This window comes from Orycteropus afer, unplaced genomic scaffold (genome assembly GCF_000298275.1).
Source record: "Orycteropus afer afer isolate SDZICR_OR568_19922 unplaced genomic scaffold, OryAfe1.0 scaffold00245, whole genome shotgun sequence".
Taxonomy (NCBI): Eukaryota; Metazoa; Chordata; class Mammalia; order Tubulidentata; family Orycteropodidae; genus Orycteropus; species Orycteropus afer.
In genome coordinates this window covers 4,211,135-4,233,743 of record NW_006921832.1, presented here as the reverse complement: position 1 = coordinate 4,233,743, position 22,609 = coordinate 4,211,135, and the positions used below count along the sequence as shown (strand labels likewise).

At 41.8% G+C, this 22,609-nt stretch overlaps 1 pseudogene; it reads left to right on the top strand.

Moving 5' to 3' along the window:
- Nucleotides 1–13,064: 13,064 nt before the first annotated feature.
- On the top strand, nt 13,065–15,134 carry LOC103204271 (annotated as a pseudogene).
- The last annotated feature ends 7,475 nt before the right edge of the window (nt 15,135–22,609 follow it).

Sequence of the window (22,609 nt, the reverse complement as noted above, 5' to 3'; positions counted from 1 at the left end):
TTAACCCTGCACCACTAGAGTTCCTAGACCGTCCCCTATACTCCCAATATTCCTCTTGCCATTTCTTTTTTCAACAGTTTGTACATGTACAATTCAGTGACATGGATTGCATTCTTCGAGTTGTGCAACCATTCTCACCCTCCTTTTCTGAGTTCGTCCTCCCTCATTAATATAAACTCACTATCCCCTAAGGTTCCATTCTAATCTTTCTAGTTGCTGTTGTCAATCTGATCCCATATAGATCTTAAAAGAGCTTCATGCTCAAGGCTGACCACTGGTTAAGCTAAACTACTGTTTGTTTCAAGAAGACTTCAGGGGATATTTTGGTTTAAGGTTTAAAAATTATCTCAGGGCAATAGTGTCAGGGTTTATTCACCCTCTATGGTTCCAGCCACTCCTCGGAAGGAAGATGGGGCAATCTACTTCCCTAGTGATACTGCCTCGGAAACCCAAGGAGGGGTCGCTATGAGTAGGGTCCAACTCGATGGCCCATAACAACAACAATAACAAATGGCTCCAGAAAGTCTAGATTCCATGAGAATTTGAAATTGTATTCTGCATTTCCCCCATTTTGGTCAGGATCCCTGTTTGGAATCTTTGACCAAGATGTTCAGAAACGGTAGCTGAGGACCATCCAGTTCTTCTGGTCTCATGGCAAAGGAGGCAGTTGTATATAGAGGCAATTACCCACACATTCTGGTAGTTAAGGTTGTGTGTCAACTTGGCTGGGCCATGTTTTTGAGTGGCTGGGCAGCTGAATGATGAGATTGGTAATCGATCCCATTGTGGAATCTGCCATGAGTGGCTAAGTAGCTGCCTTCAAGGTATGACTTGTTTCCAGTATATAAGGAGAAGCTTTGGGAAAGGTCTCTAGCTTTTTGGCTCACTTGGATCCTGCATTTAGCCAATTCTTCATCCAGTGTCCTGCTGTGTTGCCTGCTGATTTTGGGATTGTTTCTGGACTTGAACTAATGACCTGCCATATCATGTGCTAATCTTGGGACTGTGCCATTTTACCTGTTGATATTGGGTTTGTCAGCCTCAGCAGCCAACATCTTGGGTAAGTCAGAAAAAGCCTCCAGCTCCAGTGGGCCGGGAACAAGAGGCAGAACTAAAGCCCAAGGTCAAGAGGCTTTCTCTCAGCCCTAGGACTGGCACTTTGAACTTGCACTTTCAGGCTCTTAAACTGTAAGCGAATAAATCCCTGTTGGTTAAAGCCATTCACTTGTGGTATTTCTTTCATAGCAGCACTACAGAACAAAGACACATTCCACTCTTCCTCCTCTTCCTGACTCTCCCTCTTCCTCTGTTGCTCCAGAAGAATAGAGACTAATTGTCCTGTTTTGGTTGGTCGCTTGTGAGTTTTAAGATTCCAGACACCATGCAATGAACGAAAAAGTAGAAAAGAAGCACTAAACTCATTATTAGGCCAACTAACTGGGATATTCCGTGAAACCATGACCCTAAACCTGCAACCCAAGGAACCGAATCTCATGAGGCGTTTCGTTGTTCATAAGCAGCCTCAGCAGCTACCTTTTTATTTTTTTCTGCCATTGTTTTAAATATATCTAGCAGGTAACTTTGACCAATATAACTTTTTACAGATGTACAACTTATTGACAGCTATTACAATAATTGGCTGTTGAAATAATTACAGCAATTACAATGATTACAATTACAAGAATTAGCAATAATTACACGAGTAACCCCCCTTTTTCCCCCTCCTTTCTCCAAGATCTTTTTTTTTTTTTAAGTGACATGGGTCAATGCAATCTATTTATTTATTTATTTATTTTTTGCTGTGTTCCCTCCCCTCTGTTCCCACCCCTGGTAACCAACAAAGAAAGTTTCCTTCCATATATAAACCTTTCCTTGACTTTCTACAATAATGAACTAATACTATATTCATCCTTCTGTGATTGACTTATTTCACTCAGCATAATATCCTCCAAGTTCATCCACGTTATGCAGTGTTTTGCAGATTCTACATTACTCTTTAGTGTTGCATAGTATTCCACTGAGTGTATGTACCACAGTTTGCTTATCCATTCTTCTGTTGATGGGCACCTAGGTTTTTTCCATCTCTTTGCTATTGTAAATAGTGCTGCAATGAACGTAGGTGTGCATTGTCTGTTCTTGTCCTGGCTTTCACATCTTTAGGATATATACCTAGTAATGGGATTGCTAGGTGAAATAATATTTCTAATTCCAGCTTTTTAAGGAATCACAATACTGCTTTCCACAGTGGTTGTATCATTTGACAGTCCTACTAGCAGTGTATGAGGGTCCCAATCTCTCTACATCCTCACCAGCATTTGTTATTTTCTCTCTTCTTGAATTTTGCCATTAGTGCTGGGGTGAGATGGTATTTTATTGTTGTTTTGAATTGCATCTCTCTGATGGTAATGATAGTGGGCATTTCTTCATGTGTTTGCTGGCCGCCTGAATATCTTCCTTGGTGAAGTGTCTATTCATGTCTTCTGCCCATTTTAAAATTGGATTGTTAATATTTTTGTTGTTGAGGTGTTAGAGTTTTCTATAAAGATAAGTCCCTTGTCAGATATGCAATTGTCAACAAGTATGAATTTGTTGCTGTCATTTTGTTATGTGCTTTTTCATGGTATTTCTGATTTCTTTGTTTCATATAATTTTCTGTGCTGAGCTCATTTTGTTTACGAATCATATAATCACTTCCTTCATTGCTATTGTGTTAGTATTTGCTAAATATTTGTGCTGGTCCTCTATTTTGATGTGAAGGTTTATCATTTTTCTTTGAGGTTACCATGTGATTTATAACTTTCTCCCCAAATTTAGAACAGTCCATTCTGTTTGCAGTTGTCTTGACTTCCCTACCATTTAGAAGTTCTGTAACTACACAATTTTTTTTCCTCTTCTTGATTTGTAGTCCTCATTTGTCAATTGATGTCTCTGGTTCCCTGTTTACAATCTTGTAGGCTTATTTAATTTGGATACTTCCATAACTGGGTTGGTTTCTGGGTTATGTCATCATGTGTGTTAATGGTCAGTTGTTGCTTGCTCTTGTTGGTTCTCTGTCCAAAGGATTCCCTTTAGCATCTCTTGTAAGGTTGGTCTGGTTTAAACAGATTCCCTTCATTTCTGCTTATCTGGAAATGTCCTAATTTCACCATCACATTTGAGGGACAGTTTTGCTGGATACATAATTCTTGGTTGGAAATTTTTCTCTTTCAGGGTTTTACATATACCATCCCATTGTCTTCTCACCTGCCTGGTTTCTGCCAAGAAATCTGAGCTTAGTCTTATTGGTCGCTCCTTGTAAGTAACTTTTTGTTTTTCCCATGCTGCTTTCAGAATTCTTTCTTTGTCTTTGGTTTTGGTGAGTTTGATGATGACATGTCTTGGTGATTTTCTTTTGGGGTCTATCCTGTTAGGGGTTCATTGGGCTTCTTGACTGGATAGATTCTCATCTTTCATCATACCAGGGAAATTCTCTTCCAACAAATCTTCAACAATTTTCTCTGTGATTTTATTTGTCTCTTCCTGTTCTGGAATTCTGATTATATAGGTTATTGCTTTTAATGGTATCTCATGTGAACCTTAGGCTTTCTTCTTTTTGTTTTGATGTTTTTTCTGATTGATCCCTTGCCAAAGAAGTATTGAAGTATTTGTCTTCAATCTCACTAATTCTGTCTTCCATTGATTCAATTCCACTCCTTTGCCCATTTAATATGTTATCTCTTTCTGAGAATTTAGTATTAATCTTCTGGATTTCTATCTGTAGATTTTATGTCATTTGTAATTTTTCATTTATTTTGTCATTTTGTTCTTATACTGTCTTTTGAAATTGTTCTAGGGTTTTCTCTGTGTTTTCCTCAATTTTGTCAGTGTTTTCCTTGATCTATCTCTCAATCAGTTGAAAGTATCTAAATATAATTCTTTTGAATCCATGATCAGGGAGTTCCAATGCTGCTTCTTCCTCAGGGATTTGCTCTGGATCTGTATCCTAGTCCCTTATTTCTCTTGCTTTATCTTGCTTCTTTGTGTGGACTGTAATGGTCTGTTGTCTCCAAGACATTGTGAATGTTTTTATGTTTATCTTTAATTGGTGATTGTATGTTGGAGTGACTTGCCCACGATTTTTACTTTCCTTGTTTTGTTTGGATTATATCTACATAAGCAGGGTACTGTGCTCCTCTATTCACTGGTAGCCAGCACTTATACACTCACCACCTGTCTCCTTTCCCATTGTCAGCCTCCTGTATGCCCCTGCCATCCTTGGCAAAGAGAGCCTATTCTTAGGCCCCTGGAATCCAAATGAGAATGCTATCACTTTAAAATCCAAAATGGCCACTGCTTGTAAACATTCAAAATGGTTGCACACTCGGTCACTTTAAATGTCCAAAATGGGCACCACTTGTAAACAATCAAAATGGCTGTCCCCTCCAGACAGCCAAAAGCCCACAGCTCAGGTTGTCTCCCTCCTTGTTGTTTCCCTTGCTTGTCATAGGCCACCAGTGTGGTCATCTTGCAGCCCTTGGTGACTATGGCTGATCTTTAGTTTAGTGATCAGGTCCTAACACCACTTGGAAATATTCAGGCTGTTGGTCCCATTAGAGTAGCTGACAGTCCGCAGCTCTGACCCTCTCCATACACTCTGGTTTCATTCAGGTTTTTCCACTAGTTGGTGCCTAATCCACTTCTGTATACTTCTTTTCAAAGCTCAGTGCTCCAGGATTATTTTCTGTATCTCTGTCAATCCACCAGCCTCTCCTTGGAAGGCAGATGGGGCAATATACTTCCGTAGTGATACTGCCTCGGAAACCCAAGGAAGGGAAGCTATGAGTCCGGGTCCAACTCGAAGGCACATAACAACAACAAAAACAACTGTCAATTGGTTTCTCTTTTCTTTTTTGAAGAGGTTCTCTGTAGCTTGTCTGCCTATTCTGCCATCTTACCAGAAGTCCCACAAGATCATTTTTAATGAATGCATTACGTTTCATGCTGGCTTTGAGTCCACTCAGGAGCACTTCAGAAGAAAGGCCTGGTGATCTTCCTTTGAAAAAAATAGCCATTGAAAGCCCTATGGAGAACAGGTCTATTCTACACACAAAGTGTGGCTGTGAGTCAGAGTTGACTGACAGCAGCAGGTATGGTGCCCTGTGGAACATAAAGCAGATTTGTTTACTGTCAGCTACAATGAAGATAATGTCCACTTCTGGGAAAAAGATTGGGCAGAGTTTTTTACAGCCCCTTCTAAAAGATTGGGGCTTCCTAAGCTCAGGGTTCCTCAGTTATGACTCAAACCCACTGGATCCACAGAGTCTACCTGGGCTCATCTCTGTGTTGACCTCATGAGGCTTAGGGGCCAAGGGGAACCAATGTGAATGAGAAGTTAATATTCCCTGTTGTTCTGTGACTAACAAAGTAATTTGTATCTGACCCAGGAATCTCTTCTCTTCTGCCGGCCTCCATGAAATTGTGTCAAGCTAACTTGTTAGATTGCAAATAGGTAACATTTCAGACCCTTCACATTTCTTGACATCAAGTAGGAATGTCTTTGCAGGTAAGTAAACAAACTGTGAGGAGATGGCACTCAGTCCAGGAGAGAGCTGTAGGAGAGATATAGCCGGGGCACTAGGCACCTGGGGTCCTGTTTCAGGAAAGATCCTGTGCAGGCAGAGCAAGTCTGGAAGCTAAGGTTTGCCTGTAGACAGAAAAGGCCTCAGAAACTCCCTGGTGAATAAGCTTCAGTCAAACCCTTAGGCACTGTAATGATAGCCTGAGGAGAGTAGGAAACCCTTAAAGAAGTGGATGCACCACCATCCACCTCATCCTAGGGGAATGAAGCCCAGGAGAAGAATCCCTGTGGTAACATGAACAGGAGTGCCTTCTCTCCACCAAGAATATGTAGGCCTTCTGGAAGCTCTATCAGAACCTGAAGGGGTTGGGAGGTGGCTGCAAAGCCAATGAGAAAGGGCCTGAAGCCAGGAAGAATCTCTGGGGACCAGAGGGAATTCTCTGGCCTGGCCAAGGCTGTTGCTGCAGAAAGTCCCCAAGATGGCATGATGACTTTCATATTCCAGTTCCCACCCGCCTTAGACAATCTTCTCTCTTTCACTCCACCTCGAATAACTCAAAGTCTCCCTACTACTCTCCATCCCAGGTAGAAAACAGAGACACCCCAAACAAACACCAGAATGTGCTGTCCAAAGCCCCCTCAGTACCTTGTAGCACAGCAAGGTGGGAGATGTTGCTCCTTGCAAAACAGGTCCCTGGGATGCTCCCTGGAGCCCCTATGGCCCTTCCCTGCAACTATTCTCCTTTCTGAGGCAGTCCCAACTGAATTTTGGCCTCTAGCCAGGTACCCAAAGGATTTACCCATACTCGAGGGAATTTTGGTGAGTCAGCTACCAGTACTTCTCACATTTCTCCTACTGACACGCAGGTTGGAAGCATTAAATGACGAACACTCTCTCCCACAGGGTCTCTGGTTACACTGTCTTTTTCACTCTTGTTCACCCCTTCTGCTCCCAGGCCTGGGTTGATTCTGCAGTTGCTGGACCTCTGGATCCACCTGGATCAGAACGACTGTTGTCTGATGTCGGGGGACTCTACTCATTTCAGCCCCTGAGGAGCCCCAGGTTGGGAGTGCAGAATCTGGTCTGTGTGACAGAATGGAGCCTGTGAATTTGCTCAGTACATCTTCTCTTTCCCTCCCTCACCCCCTGTATTTATCTGATGCAAAAGAAGATTTTGCATCCTGAGAAGGGTAAAGCAAGTCAAAGTCAATTTTTAAATGCACTGATCATGAGTATAAGAAGCTCTGTAGTGGTTAAGGCATTTGGCTGCTAATCAAAAGTTCCCTGGTTTGAACTCACCAGCCCCTCTGTGGAAGAAAGATGGAGCAATCTGCTTCCATAAAGAATTACAGCCTTGGAAACCCAATGGGAGTCACTATGAGTTGGAACCGACTCGATGGCAGTGAGTTTGATTTAGTTTTTTGATCATTAGTATGGCGTAGTGCCTAAGGCATTTGACTGCCAACCAGATGGCTGGTGGTTCAAACCTACCAGCCACTCCTCAGAAGGAAGGTCGGGCAATCTACTTCCGTAGTGATACTGCTTCAGAAACCCAAGGAGGGGTTGCTATGAGTCGGATCTAACTCGACGGCAGTGGGTTTAATATAGTACAGAAACACAGATTCGCAGGTATGGATACAAACACAAGTCAATTTTAATTTTGCCTCTCATTCCTGTTGATGGCTGGTGGGGAAAAAAGAGAGGCTTTCACCAAAGATCAGAGTTTGAGTTTCATGTTCTTAATACTTTGAAATGATAGGGTAGGGGCAAAGATGGGAGTGTCTTCCAGACAGCAAGTGTCCCCAGAAAGCCAGGTCCTTGTAGGTTGAACATCCACATCCTGGTGCTTTAGAGAACCTGCCTTCAGGGACTGCCACCAGTAGGGCCAGCTGATTGTGGGCCTGTCTCTTGGCAGAAGGGGCTAAACTGAGAGCAGGTGGTCAGATGATATTAGGATGACCAAGGCTTTGGGGTTTGGCTGTCCAAGCACGTTAAAGAGGATAAGGCATTCAGGGGGCTCCCCAGGCAAAAACAGCTCATAATACATTTTGAAGTATTTTTGAAAAGCCAATCTCACACTAAAATTAGGCTAATATATGCAGTAAAACCCATGAAAGCTGGAACCTGTGTAAGGTAGAAACTTGTCAGAGTAGGAAAACTTAAATATTTTCCACTAATAGAGAACCACAGAAAAGTGATAAGATGCACCCTGTCAAAGGCGGAAAACTCGTGAAACTCAGAAAAACAAAGCAATCCTGTTGAGTTCCAGCTCTCACAGCTTCACTGTAATTTAATAATTATATTATGTAATATTGGGAGCTCTGGTGGTGTAGTGCTTAAGGCATTTGACTGCTAACCAGAAGGATGGCAGTTCAAACTCACCAGCCACTCCTTGGAAGGAAGACTGGGCAATCTACTTCTGTAGAGATACCACCTCAGTCAGGATCGACTCAAAGGTAGTGAGTTTGGTTAATTTAATATACTATTAAGGAGCTCTGGTGGTGCAGTGCCTAAGGCATTTGACTGCTAACCAGAACGTTGGTGGTTCAAACCCACCAGCTATTCCACAGAAAGAAGATGGGGCAATCTACTTCTATAGATCTACTGCCTCAGAAACCCAAAAGGAGTTGCTATGAATCAGAATCTACTTGAAGGCAGTGAGCTCAGTTTTTTTTTTTTTTTTTGCTATGTATTGATTACTATAATATAGATATTGGCACCTAAATTTGAATTCCCAACACACAGTCAGTTTGCCCTGTAGGCTTAAATACTCTGGGAGATAGTCTAGTGTCAGAAAGAAAATTGAAAAAAAAACAAAAAACCCTCAAATAAAAAATGCCTTAGAAATCCTTTCAGGACTCTCTTCCTTAGATGTTAGCTTATAGTCCTTGAAGAACTTACTGACTTACATAATCATTGCATAAAAATCTGTTGCCATGGACTCCATTCCAACTCATAACGACCTCATGTGTGTCAGAGTAGAAATGCATTCCACAGGGTTTTCAACAGCTGTAACAGGTGGTGCAAATGGTTTGCGCTCCACTGCTAGTCTAAAGGTTGGTGCTTTGGACATACAAGTGGTACTGCAGAGAAATGCCTGATGATCTGCTTCCGTTAAGATTAAAGCCAAGATGGTTATCACAGATGGGAGGGGAAGAAAAGGAAGATCGTTAACTAGAGGGTAGATACGTATTAACTTGGATGAAAGGAAAGGCACTGTGCAATGGGGGAGGTCAGCACAATATGACTAAGGCAAAGGAAGACACTGGGAGGAACACAAGAGTTAAAGGCAGCAAAGGTGAATACTATTTACATACACAATCCTGCAATGACAGTAGTAACTACAATCTACAAGTGGATACGTAGGTAGACATGCAAGCTGAACAGGTGTGGGAAGATGAATGGGACTATACCAACTATATCCGGGTTTGGCAGAGGCTATTTCTACATATGCATTTGTATGTGCTGCAAATAGATCCACGTGTACAGGAGAGCATACAGGGAGCAAAGTTATGAAAACTTCTTAGCCATAACCAAACATCTTGAGAGAATGAGTCACTGAGCTTGGGAGTTTAGGATCATAGTTTCAAGGGACATCTAGATCAATTGGCATAACATAATCCACAAGGACAATGTTCCATATCCTACTGTGGTGATTAGCAACTGGGGTCTTAATAGCATGTGACCAGCCATCTAAGATGCAACTATTGGTCTCTCTCCATCTGGAGCAAAGAAGAATGAAGAAAATCAAAGACTCAAGGAAACAATTAGTCCAAAGGACTAATGGACAAAGTGACACCAGAAGAAGTAGATTGTACCTGGCTACCACAGCCAACTGCTTTGATCAGGATCACAAGAGAAGGTCCTAGAGAGAATAAGAGAAAAAATACAGAACAAAATTCAAAATCATAAAAAGACCAGACTTACTGGTCTGATAGAGACTGATGGTGCCCCAATACTATGTCCCTTAGACACCCTTCAGTCCTGGCACTGACCACCCCTAGGGATCACCTTTTAGCCAAACAACAGACAGACCTATCAAGTAACAATAACACTCTTGAGGAATATGCTCCTCAGAACAATCAATTATTCAAGACCAAAAGAGCAGCGTTTGCCCAAAAACAAAGCTCAGAAGGCGGGAAGAGGCAGGAAAGAAGGCTGAATAGAAACAGGGAAGCCAGGGAGGAAGTGGGAAGAGTGCAGTTACATTGAAGGAATTGCAACTGATGTCATGAAACAAACAAACAAAATGTATAAACTGTTGAATGGAAAACTAATTTTCCCTGTAAATTTTCAGTCAAACTGGGAAAAAAAAAAAAAAAAAAGATTACAGCCAAGACAAGCCTGTGGAACATTTTTACACTCTATTACATGGAATTGCCAGAAGTCAAAATCACCTCAAGGGTTTTGTTGGTTTTTTAGAATCTTACAGAAGTAGATCACCAGGCCTTTCTTCTACAGAACTTCTGGGTGGATTTGAGCTGCAAACCTATTAGTTAGCAGGCAAGCTAGTGCAAACTGTTTCCACTACCCAGGGACTTCAAAAACCGCAGTAAAGGAAGCTTATCTGTACTTAACACCAGCTCACCTGATCCAGCCAGGCTGGTTATCCTCCAATTTACCAGGCCCCTGTTGGGGACAATAGCTTCCTGAGCCCTGTAGCTACCCCTGCACCCCTTTACTACAGCTATTCACTCACTGAGAATGAACACTATATCACACTCACTTCCATGAGTTGACTTTTCCACCTAGAACAACTCTAGACTCTTCCCAAACAACTTGCTATTTCCCTTTCCGCGTCCACCTTCCCTGTGTTGTTGTTGTTATATGCCGTTGAGTCAGACCTGACTCATAGGGACCCCTCCTTGGGTTTCCAAGGTGATGTCACTATGGAAGTAGATTGCCCAACCCTCCTTCCGAGGAGTGGCTGGTGGGTTTGAACCACCAGCCTTCTGGTTAGCAGTCAAGTGCCTTAGGTACTACGCTACCAGAGCTCCTACCTCCTTGTGGGAACTAATATTTGTTGAGAGCCTATTATGTGATATACTGATAGGAATTACTGTCATTTCCGTTTTGCAAATGAGAAGGCTGAGATTCAGCTAGAAGTTGCTTTAGTGAACCCACAGCTTTTGCTCTTCCCCCTGGAGCACTCACTGCCTTTTAGGGCTCAACAACAGCCCCTGTCACACTCTCCTCCCATGAACAAAAGAGAAAGTGGTGGTTCCTCCTCCCAGATTCCTCTCTTGGACTCATACTAACCAGATCACTTCCCGTTCCCCCAAAAAGGAAATTTCATTTCAATGATAACTTCTTGCCATTATTGTATTCACATGGGATGCAAGTTTATTAATCATAATCCTCTTGCCTCCCCCCTCCAGCCCAGCTCTGGAGAGCTCCAGGGAGCATGGGTGCAGGAATCAACTCAGAGCAATGACAGAAAGCTGAGCAGGCTGGGAACTGGGAGCCAGTGAGGGGCGGACACTCCAAGCACACCTGAAGGAACAATTTCAAGGGGAGGGGCAAAGTTAGAAGTTAGTGTTTCCTATAAAGGGAGAGTCTGGGGTTGTGTAGGAAATAGAGAACTTGGTCTAGTTCCATCCCACCCTTACCAGGCAGTTGGAAATGACCTGTCCACTGTGGAATGCCTAAGGCAAGGTAGAGTTTATTTATTCTTAAATATACAATCCTGTCCCTCTCTCCTCACCCACCCTTTATCTCTTCTCTGGGCTCAGAAAGAACCCAGGAAGTGTGCAATATTTTCATTCAGCTGAAGCAAGTCTGCCTTTGAAAGTTGTTGTTGCTGTTGTTTGTGGTCGAGTCAGACCGACTCATAGCGACCCCTCCTTGGGTTTCCAAGGCAGTATCACTAGGGAAGTAGATTGCCCAATCTTCCTTCCGAGGAGTGGCTGGTGGGTGAACTACCAGCCTTCTGGTTAGCAGTCAAGTGCCTTAGGCACTATGCTACCACGGGGGCTAGTGGGTATCAAGTTCAGGGCCAGGACCCTCCAATCAGGCTCTGCTTTCTTGCTGTCACCACTTCTGAGCCCTCTGAGGCAGTAGAGGGATGCTTTCAACATGTACCTAATGAGACAGACCTAGGGTGCTCTGATCTGCTGCTGCCCAGCTTCACGCCCCTAGAAGTTTGAACAAGGGATTAGGGTAGCTGTTTCCCTTGGTCACCCAGCCTGCCTCATGACTCAGTGGTGACAAGGGCAGGTGCTGGAGGATTTCCAGGGCAGGCCAGGGTGGCATTGGCTCACCTCCTGGTCTTCCCCCATAAATAGTCATTTGTCAAGAATCACCCATTGTAATGACCCCTTCCCCCCAGAGTTTCAAGGAGGTCTTCTTGGATTGCCCTCAATGAGCCGCATTGCCCAACACACACATGTAATGTAGGGCCACAGTCCCAGAGGCCCTGTTAATTAATGTTTCTCCCATGTCTGGATCCCTCTAGATTGTGACTCAGGGAGGGCAAAGGCATTTTTGCCTCATCTTAGCATTCCCTGTGTCAGGCACAGTGTGTAGCACACAGGTTCACACAGTAACTTTTCTGTTGAGTTGCCAGGCTGACCCTCTGAGTCCTGTACACCAGGGGAACAAGGCCCACAGTGACTCCCTATCTTTGTTCCCATTCTGTCCCCTTGACCTTTCTCTCCAGCTTCAGCTGGTCCTTCTCACCAGGGTCCAGGTCCATTTCTATTTTCATCTGCTCTAACCCTCTGGTAAAGTTGTTTTTTCTCTTTCAAATCCCTCTGGATCATTTTCTCTAGAAAATTCACCTGGGCTGTGTCAAGGCTCAGGTACTCGAATGAGAACCCTGACAGTTGATCATGGATCATGGCTGGGAACCCATCCAAGAAGACACCCCGGAGGGACTCCACCCAACCCACCTGTGGAGCCCTAATCCATCCCATCACTTTTAGCTCACCTGAGTAATTATCTCATTCTTATTGTAATTATCAAATTCATGTTGATTTTGCCTCTGCCATTACACTACAAACACTAAGAGGCTTAATGGACCCCAGGTGTCCAAAAACATGCCCCATGTTCCAGTAGACTTAGCTGGTTCATGTGCATTGACTTCCTGCTATAGGAGAAGGAAGGTCAGAGTAGCTGGGCAGACCACACCTGGCCCGATTCTAGCTTAAGGAAATGAGGCTAAATGTGGAAAGGGCTTTTAGCATAAAGATTTCTTTCTCTGTGATATTTGTAGTAGGGGCATTGGGAACAACCCAAATGTCTAACTGAGTTAAGTAAGTTATGGTTTCAGTCCACTAATGGACTTTAAAAATACATGAATGAAATGTTTATAATAACAGGAGGAAATGTTTTTATTTTAATGTTAGGTCAAAAAAGAGGAATCAAAATTATATGCATGATATGGTAGATTAAAACTATGTATATGAGCTCATTTAAAATGGTAGCAGTCCTCAGGTCTGTGTTTATTTCTTCATCTAGCTGGGATCTATGCCAAGCAAACATTCTAAGAGACATGCATTTGGCATTGGTCTTGGCACCATCTACTCCTAGTGGATGTCTTCCAATGTGGTAAAATGGAGATAATTGCAAATGATCAGGGCAACCAAACCACCCCAGGCTATGTTGCTTCTACTAATATTGAACAATTGATTGGGAATGGCACAAAGAGTCAAGTTGCAATGAATCCCACTAACATCATTTTGATGCCAAACGTCTCACTGGGTGAAGTTTGATGATACTGTTGTCCAGTCTTATATGAAGCATTGGCCCTTCACGATGGTAAATGATGCAGGCAGGACCAAGGTTCAGGTAGAATACAAGGGAGAGACCAAAAGCTTCTATCCAGAGGCTATGTAAACTATGCTTCTAACAAAGATGAAAGAAAATTCCAGAAGCCTTCAGAAGACTGTTACCAATGCTGTTGTCACTGTACCAGCCTACTTTAATGATTCTGTATCAGGCTACCAAAGATGCTGGAACCATTGCTAGCCTGAATGTACTCAGAATCATAAACAAGCCAACTGCTGCTGCTACTGGTTATGGCTTAGACAAAAAGTTGGTGCTGAAAGAGGTGTGCTGATCTTTGACTTAGGATGTGGCAGTTTTGATGTGTCAATCCTCACTATTGAAGATGGAATCTTTGAGGGTCAAATCTATAGCTGGAGCCACCCATTGAGGTGGAAAAGACTCTGACAACAGGATTGTCGACCATTTTATTGCTGAGTTCAAGCACAAACATAAGAATGACATTAGTGAGAACAAGAGGGTGGTCCATTGCCTTCACACTGCTTGGGAATGTGCAAAGCACACTGTCTCTTCCAGCACCCAGGCAGTACTGAGACTGATTCTCTGTATGAAGGAATCGAACGTCTATGCTTTTATTACCCACACTTAATTTGAAGAATAAAATGCTGACCTCTTTCATAGCACCCTGGACCTTGTGGAGAAAGCCCTTAGGGATGCCAAGCTAGACAAGGCTCTAATCCATGACATTGTCCAAGTGGGTGGTTCTACTGTATTCCCAAGAGTCAGAAATTTCTTCAATGGAAAAGAATTTAACAACAGCATCAATTCTGATGAAGCTGTTGCTTATGGTGCAGCTGTCCCGGCAGCCATCTTATCTGAAGACAAAGCTGAAAATGTTCAAGATTTGCTGCTCTTGGATGTTACTCCTCTTTCCCTTGGTATTGAAGCTGCTAGTGGAGTCCTGACTGTCATCATCAAGCACAATACTATCTTTCCTACCAAGCAGATGCAGAACTTCACAGACTATTCTGACAACTGGCTCAATGTACTCATTCAGGTCTACGAAGGTGAGCATGCCATGACCAAGGATAACAACCTGCTTGGCAAGTTTAATTCACCGGTGACTCTCCTGTATCCCATGGTGTTCCTCAGATTGAAGACACTTTTGATATTGATGCCAGTGGCATCCTCAATATTTCTGCTGTGGGTGAGTACTGGAAAAGAAAAGAAGATTACCATCACTAATGACAAGGGTGGGAGCTCTGGTGGCATAGTGCCTAAGGCATTTGACTGCTAACCAGAAAGCTGGTGGTTCAAACCCCCAGCCACTCCTCGGAAGGAAGGTTGGGCAATCTACTTCCATAGAGATACCACTTCGTAAACCCAATGAGGGGTCTCTATGAGTCGGATTCGGCTCAATGGCATAGTGCTGAATGACAAGGGCAGCTTGAGTAAAGAAAACATCAAGCAGATGGCCCAGGAAGCTGAGAAGTACAAATCTAAAGATGAGAAATAGGTGTCTTTTAAGAATTTGTTTGAATCCTGTCTCTTTAGCATGAAAGGAACTGTTGAAGATGAAAAACCTCAAGGCAAAATCAATGATGATGACAAGCAGAAGATTCTCAACAAGCGTAATGAAAATATCAACTGGCTTGATAAGAATCAGACTGCAGAGAAGGAGGAATTTAAACATCAGCAGAAATCTTTAGAGAAAGTCTGCAACCCCATTGTTATCAACTTGTACCAGATGCTGGTGGCATGCCTGGAGGAGCGTCTGCAAACTTCCCTGGTGGTGGAGCTCCTCTATCTGATGGTGCCTCTTCTGGATCCACCGTTGAAGAGGTTGATTAAGTCAGTCTCTGAACATAGATACCTTAGCACTGTTCCATAGCAAATTGAAGAACCCAAATTTGTAGCATGCTCAGTGGCGGTTATAAAAGTCAAACTGGTATACTAAATTTCTAGTCATTCTCAATATTTGAATATGGAATATATGCATAGGGCAAGGAAGTACCATTATACTTTATTAGCACTGTATTGTAAGTGGAAAATGCAATTTCTTAAATAAAGCTGTATTTAAAATTGGGGGGAAAACAAATAAACAAAACAACCTAGTATATGAGTTGTTTATGGAGAAAAAAACAACCAGGTATCTATTGATGTATTAATAGCTGTATTTAAGTAGTGAAACACTGATGATGCTTTTCTTTTCTCCGCTTTTAGTACAGTTGGTCATCATTATATGTGAATTTCATATTTGTGGATTTGGATAATCCTTAAAATTTATTCGTAAATTCCAATCAATACTCATAATGACAAACATTTCACTCACCTGATGCACAAGTCTGCTTTGCTATTTGCTAAGTGTTGGTGGGACTTTAGACAACATGGTGTGGTTAGGTGTTGTTGAGTCAGTTCTGACTCATAGCAACCCTATGTACAAAAGAACAAAACACTGCCCAGTCCTGTGACATCATCATGATTGTTGCTACGTTTGAGCCCACTGTGGCAGCCACTGTGTCAATCCATCTCATTGAGAGTCTTCCTCTTTTTTGCTGACTCTGTACTTTACCAAGCATGATGTCCTTCTCCAGAGATTGGTCCCTCCTGATAACATGTCCAAAGTACACGAGACAAAGTCTTGCCATGCTCACTTTTAAGGAGCATTCTGACTATACCTTTTCCAAGACAGATTTGTTTGTTCTTTTGGCAGTCCATGGTATATTTAGTATTCTTTGCCAACACTGTAATTCAAAGGCACCAATTCTTTTCCAGTCTTCCTTATTTGTTATCCAGCTTTTGCTTGCATATGATGTGATTAAAAATACGATGGTTTGAGTCAGGCACACTATAGTCTTCAAAGTGACATCTTTGCATTTTAACTTTAAAGAGATCTTTTGCAGCAGATTTGTCCAATGCAATCTGTCATTTGATTTCTTGACTGCTGGTTCCAAGGATATTGATTGTGGATCCAAGTAAAATGAAATCCTTGACAACTTCAAACTTTTCTCCCTTTGTCATGATGTTGCTTATTGGTCCGTTCAGTTGTGAGGAGTTCTGTTTTCTTTATGTTGAGGCGTAATCCATACTGAAGACTGTAGTTTTTGATCTTCATTAGTAATTGCTTCAAGTCATCTTCACTTTCAGCAAGCAGGTTGTGTCATCTGCATTTTGCAGGTTGTTAACGAATCTTCCTCCAATCCTGATGCTGCATTCTTTTTCATATATTGCAGTTTCTCAGATTATTTGCTCAGCATACAGATTGAATAAATTTGGTAAAAGGACACAACCCTGACACATGCCTTTCCTGAATTTGAACCATGCAGTATCCCTTTGTTCTATTCAAACAACTGCCTCTTGGCCCATGTACAGGTGCCACATAAGCACAATTAAGTGTTTTGGAATTCCCATTCTTCACAAGGTTATCCATAATTTCTTATGATCCACACAGTTGAAGGCCTTTGCATAGTCAATAAAATTCAGGTAAATATCTTTCTGGTATTCTGTGTTTTCAATCAAGATTCATCCAGTGATATCCTTAATTCCCTCTTGATGTACTACTGCAACCGTTTTTGAATTATCTTTAGCAAAATTTTACTTGTGTGTGGTAGTAATGCTATTGTTTGATAATTTCCACATTCTGTTGGCTATTCTTTCTTTGGAATGGGTACAAATATGGATCTCTTCTAGTCAGTTCAAGTATCTCTCTTCCAAGTTCCTTGGCATAAACTAGTAAGTGCTTCCAGTGTTGCCCCCTTTTGTTGAAACATCTCAATTGGTATTCCATCAATTCCTGGAGGCTTGTTTTTCATCAATGCCTTCAGTGCAGCTTGGACTTCTTCCTTCAGTATCATTATTCTTGATCATATACTACCTCCTGAAATGGTTCCCCTAGATTCAGGGGAAGGACTCTGTGTATTCCTTTCATGTTTTTTTTAAAATACATTTTATTGAAATATAATTTATGTATAGTGAAACACACAAAACTAAAGTGGCATGGGTCAATCCTTCCATCTTTTTTTGATGCTTCCTGCATTGTTCAATATTTTTCCCACAGAATCCTTCAATGTTGCAATTCAAGGTTTAATTATTTTTGTTCAGCTCTTTCAGGCTGAGAAATGCTGAACATGTTCTTCCCTTTTTGTTTTCTAACTCCAAGTCTTTGTACATTTGATTATAATACTTTGTTTTCTTGAGCCACCCTTTGAAATCTGTTCAGCTCTTTTACTTCATCATATCTTCCTTTCACTTTAGTTATTCCAAATTCGAGAGCAAGTATTAGAGTCTCTTCTGAAATCCATTTTGGTCTTTATTTTCTTTCCTGTCTTTTTGATGATCTTTTGCTTTCTTCATATATGATGTCCTTGATGTCATCCCACAACTCATCTGACCTTCAGTCAAGAGTGTTCAATGTATCAAATCCATTCTTGAGATGGTCTCTAAATTCAGGTGGGACATACTCAAGGTCAAATTTTGTCTCTCATGGATTTGTTTTAATTTTCATCAGCTTCAACTTGAATTTACATATGAGCAATTGATGGTCTGCTCCACAGTTGGCTCCTGCCCTTGTTCTGACACAAGGACAACAGATAATTAGAATCAACTGTATTTTTTATATATACTATAATGAGCATTGTTATGGGTTGAATTGTGTCCTCCAAAAATATGTGTCAACTTGGCTAGGCCATGATTCTCATTTTTATGTAATTATCCTCCATTTTTGTGATCTAATACAATTATCCCATGTGTTGTAAATCTTAAACTGATGTTAAAAAATCATAAACTGATGTCAATGAGAAAGTATTAGGGGCAATATTTTAATGAGGCAGGATACAATCTACAGGATTAGGTTGTATCTTGAGGCAATCTCTTTTCAGACATAAAAGAGATTATACAAGTGAGAAGAGATCAGAGGGAGCTGACTACCACCAACAAAGAAGGGCCAAGAGAGAGTGTGTCCTTTGTACCCAGAGTCCCTGCACTGAGAACCTCCTAGATCCAGGGGAAGATTGATGCCAAGACATGTGAAGATCTCTAAGGGGTGCCTGGTACACAGATGTTGAAAAGAGACAAGGACCTTCCCCCAGAGCCAACAGAGAGAGAAAGCCTTCTCCTAGAGCTGGTGTGGTGGTTATGTTTGTGTGTCAACTTGGCTGGGCCTGGTTGAGTGGCTGGGCAGCTGGATGTAGTATTCCCCATGATGAGACTGCTAATCAACTCCATGGTGGAATCTACTGGGAGCAGCTGAGTAGCTGCCTTTGGGTATGTGGTCTGCTTCCTGTATATAAGGAGAAGTTTTGAGAATGGTCTCTAGCCTTTGGCACGCTTGGACCCTGCATGTAGCTGTGTCATTGCTCAACAGCCTGCTAAGCTCTGCTGACTTTGGGACTTACAATGGACTTAAGTTAATTGCCTGCCGTGTGGTTTGGTAACATCAGAACTGTGCCTTTTTATTTGTCAACCTTGGGGCTTCACAGCCTCAGCAGCTAGCAGCTGAGTGAAGAAACGCCTCTAGCTCCAGTGGGCCGGGAGTAGGAGGCAGAGCTGGACCCCAAGGTTGAGGGGTTTTCATCCAGCCCCTAGAGCCTGGCACTTGAACTTGGACTTAAAGCCTCCAAATTTTAAGAATAAACTCCTTTTTGTTAAGGCCATCCCATTGGTGGTATATTCTTGTCAGAGTGACATTAGGTAATAAGAATAGTTGGTATTCTAAATTCAGAATTCTAGCCTCTTAAATTGTGAGAGAAGTTTCTCTTTCTTAAAGCTGTCTACTTGTGGTATTTCTGTTATAGCACCACTAGATAATTAAAACAAGCATGTATTACTTTTATAATGAAAAAAAATAACAACATAATAAGTTTTATCTTAAAAGATTATTTTAGGTTTGGGTTGGGCTTTTCTGTCAGAACTCTGTGATTGGAGAACTCTGTTGGCAGCCTAAGAGGACAGTTCATCAGTCGTTTGGTCTAATAAAAACATTTACTGCTTCCTGTTGGCAGAGGTTTAAACCAGGAGCAATGATTCTGAGGTGCCAAGAGTATGCGAAGACAATAAACATGGAGGCAGAGCCCTCAAGCGAAAAGAGTGCTGGAGACATGGGTTCAAGGCCTGAATCTGCCATTTAGCAGCTGTGTGAACTTGGACACTCCCTTCTCTCTGGGCCTCAGCTTTCTCATAGTATGACAAGTTCAGACTTCATGATTGTCAAGGTCTCTTTTCAGTTTTAAACTTATGCTGAGTCTTTTCTTTTTTTCTTTTTTCTTTAGGAATTTAAAGAGGGAAGCCCAACTGTAGGAGACAATGGCAAATCCACTGCCTGCATGCTGGGTTTTTGACTTAGTACTGTTGCGAATTTCCTGGTTTTAGTTTTCTTTTGAAGTTGAGATTATAGTTCTTGCAAATGGAGTAAATCTAGATTCTTGGGCCTTAAGCCAACATTGCTCACCCCCACTCCCATCTGTGCTCTTAGGATGGCCCCTCCTCATGGAGACCCCATGCCTGAAAGGTGATGCATTAGTAGGCATTATGCCCACCTCTGTCTCAGAGGTAAAATGAGAAGGGAAATGAGCTAATGGATGTGAAAATGCTTGGCATTTTGAGAGAAAGGGGTTGAGAAACCCAATCCTGGGAGAATGGCAGGGCCTTTGTGTGGCCCAAATGTCAGGGCCCCTGCCTTTACCACAGCCTGGGGGATCCCTCTGGGAGCCAAGGCCTTAGGACTGAGGACTTCCTGTCCATCACCTCAGCTTCCTCTTCTGCGGTGGCACCAACACTAACACAGGTCTGCTGAGGAAGTGAGCCACTGGGCACTTGGGGTCCATCACTTTGGTCTTTATTTATTTAGCTTTTTAAAATAATATTTTATTGTGTTTTGGCCAAAGTTTACACAACAAATTAGGTGCTTTTACTACACAATTGTTCAGTGACATGGCAATTTTTCACAATGTGTCAACATTCTCATTAATTCCATTCTGGATGTTTTGCTTCTGGTAATCTAGTTTCCTTGTCTCTTTATCCTTTAATCTTTGCTTTCAGGTAATTCTTGACCATGTGGTCTCATATAGATGGTTTTTGAAAGTGGCAGTACTCACAGATAATATTCTTTATTATATTAGCCAATCTATTATTTAGCTAAAATGTGACATCAGTTCAAAGTTCATGTAGTATCTCAGGGTGATAGTCTCAGATGTTCCTCTAGTCTTGGCTGGTCCAGTGTCTGGACTTTTTAAGAATTTGAGTTTGGTTCCAAATTTTTCTCCCCTTCTAGCAGGATCCATCTATTGCAGCCCTGATCAGAACTGTCATTAGTGTTAACCAGGTACCATCTAGTTCTTCTGGTTTCAGGGTATAGTTGAGGCTATAGTTCAAGAAGACGATTAGTGTTGTAGACTAGTTACTTTTCTGAGTTTTGAGTTTCCTTCTTTTTTGCTCTGGATGAGACTGAAAGTTGTATTTTAGATGGCCACTTGCAAACTTTTAAGACCCCAGACACTACTCACCAAACTGTGTAGAACATAACTTTATGAACTACATTATGCCAACTGATCAAGTTGTTCCATGAGACTATGATCCTAAGACTTTAAACCCAGAAAACCAATCCCATGAGGCATTTGGTTAATCTAAGAAGTATCCATAACTGTGTCTCCTATGTGCTTTATTATATGTATGAATATATGTGCACACACACACATATTCATATACGTATAGATGTATGTGTATATAACAACAACAACACACTGCCGTTGAGTTGGATCCAACTCATAGAAACCCTTCCTTGGGTTTCCGAGGTGCTATCACTACAGAAATAGATTGCCCAACCTTCCCTCTGAGGAGTGGCTGGTGGGTTTGAACTGCCAGCCTTCTGGTTAGCAGTGAAATGCCTTAGTCACTATGCCACCAGAGCTTCTGTATGTGTACACATATAAGGAATGCCGAAGAAGAATTGATGCCTGTGAATTACAGTGTTGGCAAGGAATATTGAATATATCATGGACTATCAGAAAAACAAACAAACCTGTCTTGGGAAAAGTACTGCCAGAATGCTCCTTAGAAGCAGGAATGGTGAGACTTAGTCTTGTGTACTTTGCACATGTTATCAGGAGGTACCAGACTCTGGAGAAGGACATCATGCTTGGTAAAGTAGAGGGTCAGAAAAAAGGGAAGACCCTCAGTGAGATGGATTGACACAGTGGCTGCCACAGTGGGTTCAAATATAGCAATGATTGTGAGGATGGTGCAGGACAGTATTTCATTCTGTTGTACCTAGGATTGCCAATAGGAGCTGGCTCAATGGCACCTAACAACAGCAATAAAACACACACATATACATACCTATGCACATATATGCATGTACATGTACACACATATATATGTAACCACACATTTTTTTGTTGTTCCTATTGTTGCAAAATTATATATGTCCTAGCCTTTATCAAAAATGTTATTTTTCCTTATGCATTTTTTAGCAACACCATTAGCTAGTCAAGCTGTGCACATTTCACCCACATTTGGTGTTACCTTTTCCATCACTAAAAATAACAAATATCTGCTTTCTAAAGGAAAGCTCTGGTAGCACAGTGGCTAAGGCACTTGACTGCTAACCTGAGGGCTGGCAGTTCAAACCCACTAGTCACTTCTCGGAAGGAAGGTTGGGCAATCTACTTCCATAGTGATACTGCCTCAGAAACCCAAGAAAGGGTCGCTATGAGTCACGTCCAACTTGTTGGCACATAACTACAACAACAACAACTTTCTAAAGAATGATTCCCCTTCTCCCCTTTACCCATCCGATTGGTAACAACCAATGAACATTGTATTCTATATGTAGACCTATTTTTGTCTTTTTTTTTATAAAAGTGAGATCATACAATATCAATCCTTTTGTAATTGGCTTATTTCACTCAGCATAATGCCCTACAGATTAATCCATGTTATAAGCTGTTTTGAGGACTCATCATTCTTCTTTATAGCTATTCCATTGTATGTATGTACCACATTTTGTTTATCCATTCATCTGTTGATGGGCATTTGGGTTTTTTTCATCTTTTTACTATTGTGAATAGTGCTGCCATGAACATAAGTATGCTGGTCTTCATTTTTTGTAGTGCGGGACTCTTGTCTGCCCAAGAAAATAACACCATTCTCATGAACAAGGACCATGTGTAACAGGGTGCCAGACTCACCAGGCCCACATCCCTCCTTGCTAAACTATAGTGGGAAGGGGACAGGCTTTGGAGTTATGCAGAGCTAGACTTGAATCCCAGCTCAGAAGGCCAGTTTCTACAATTGTAAAATGGTGATCATCTTCTTGGAGCAACCACTGAGTT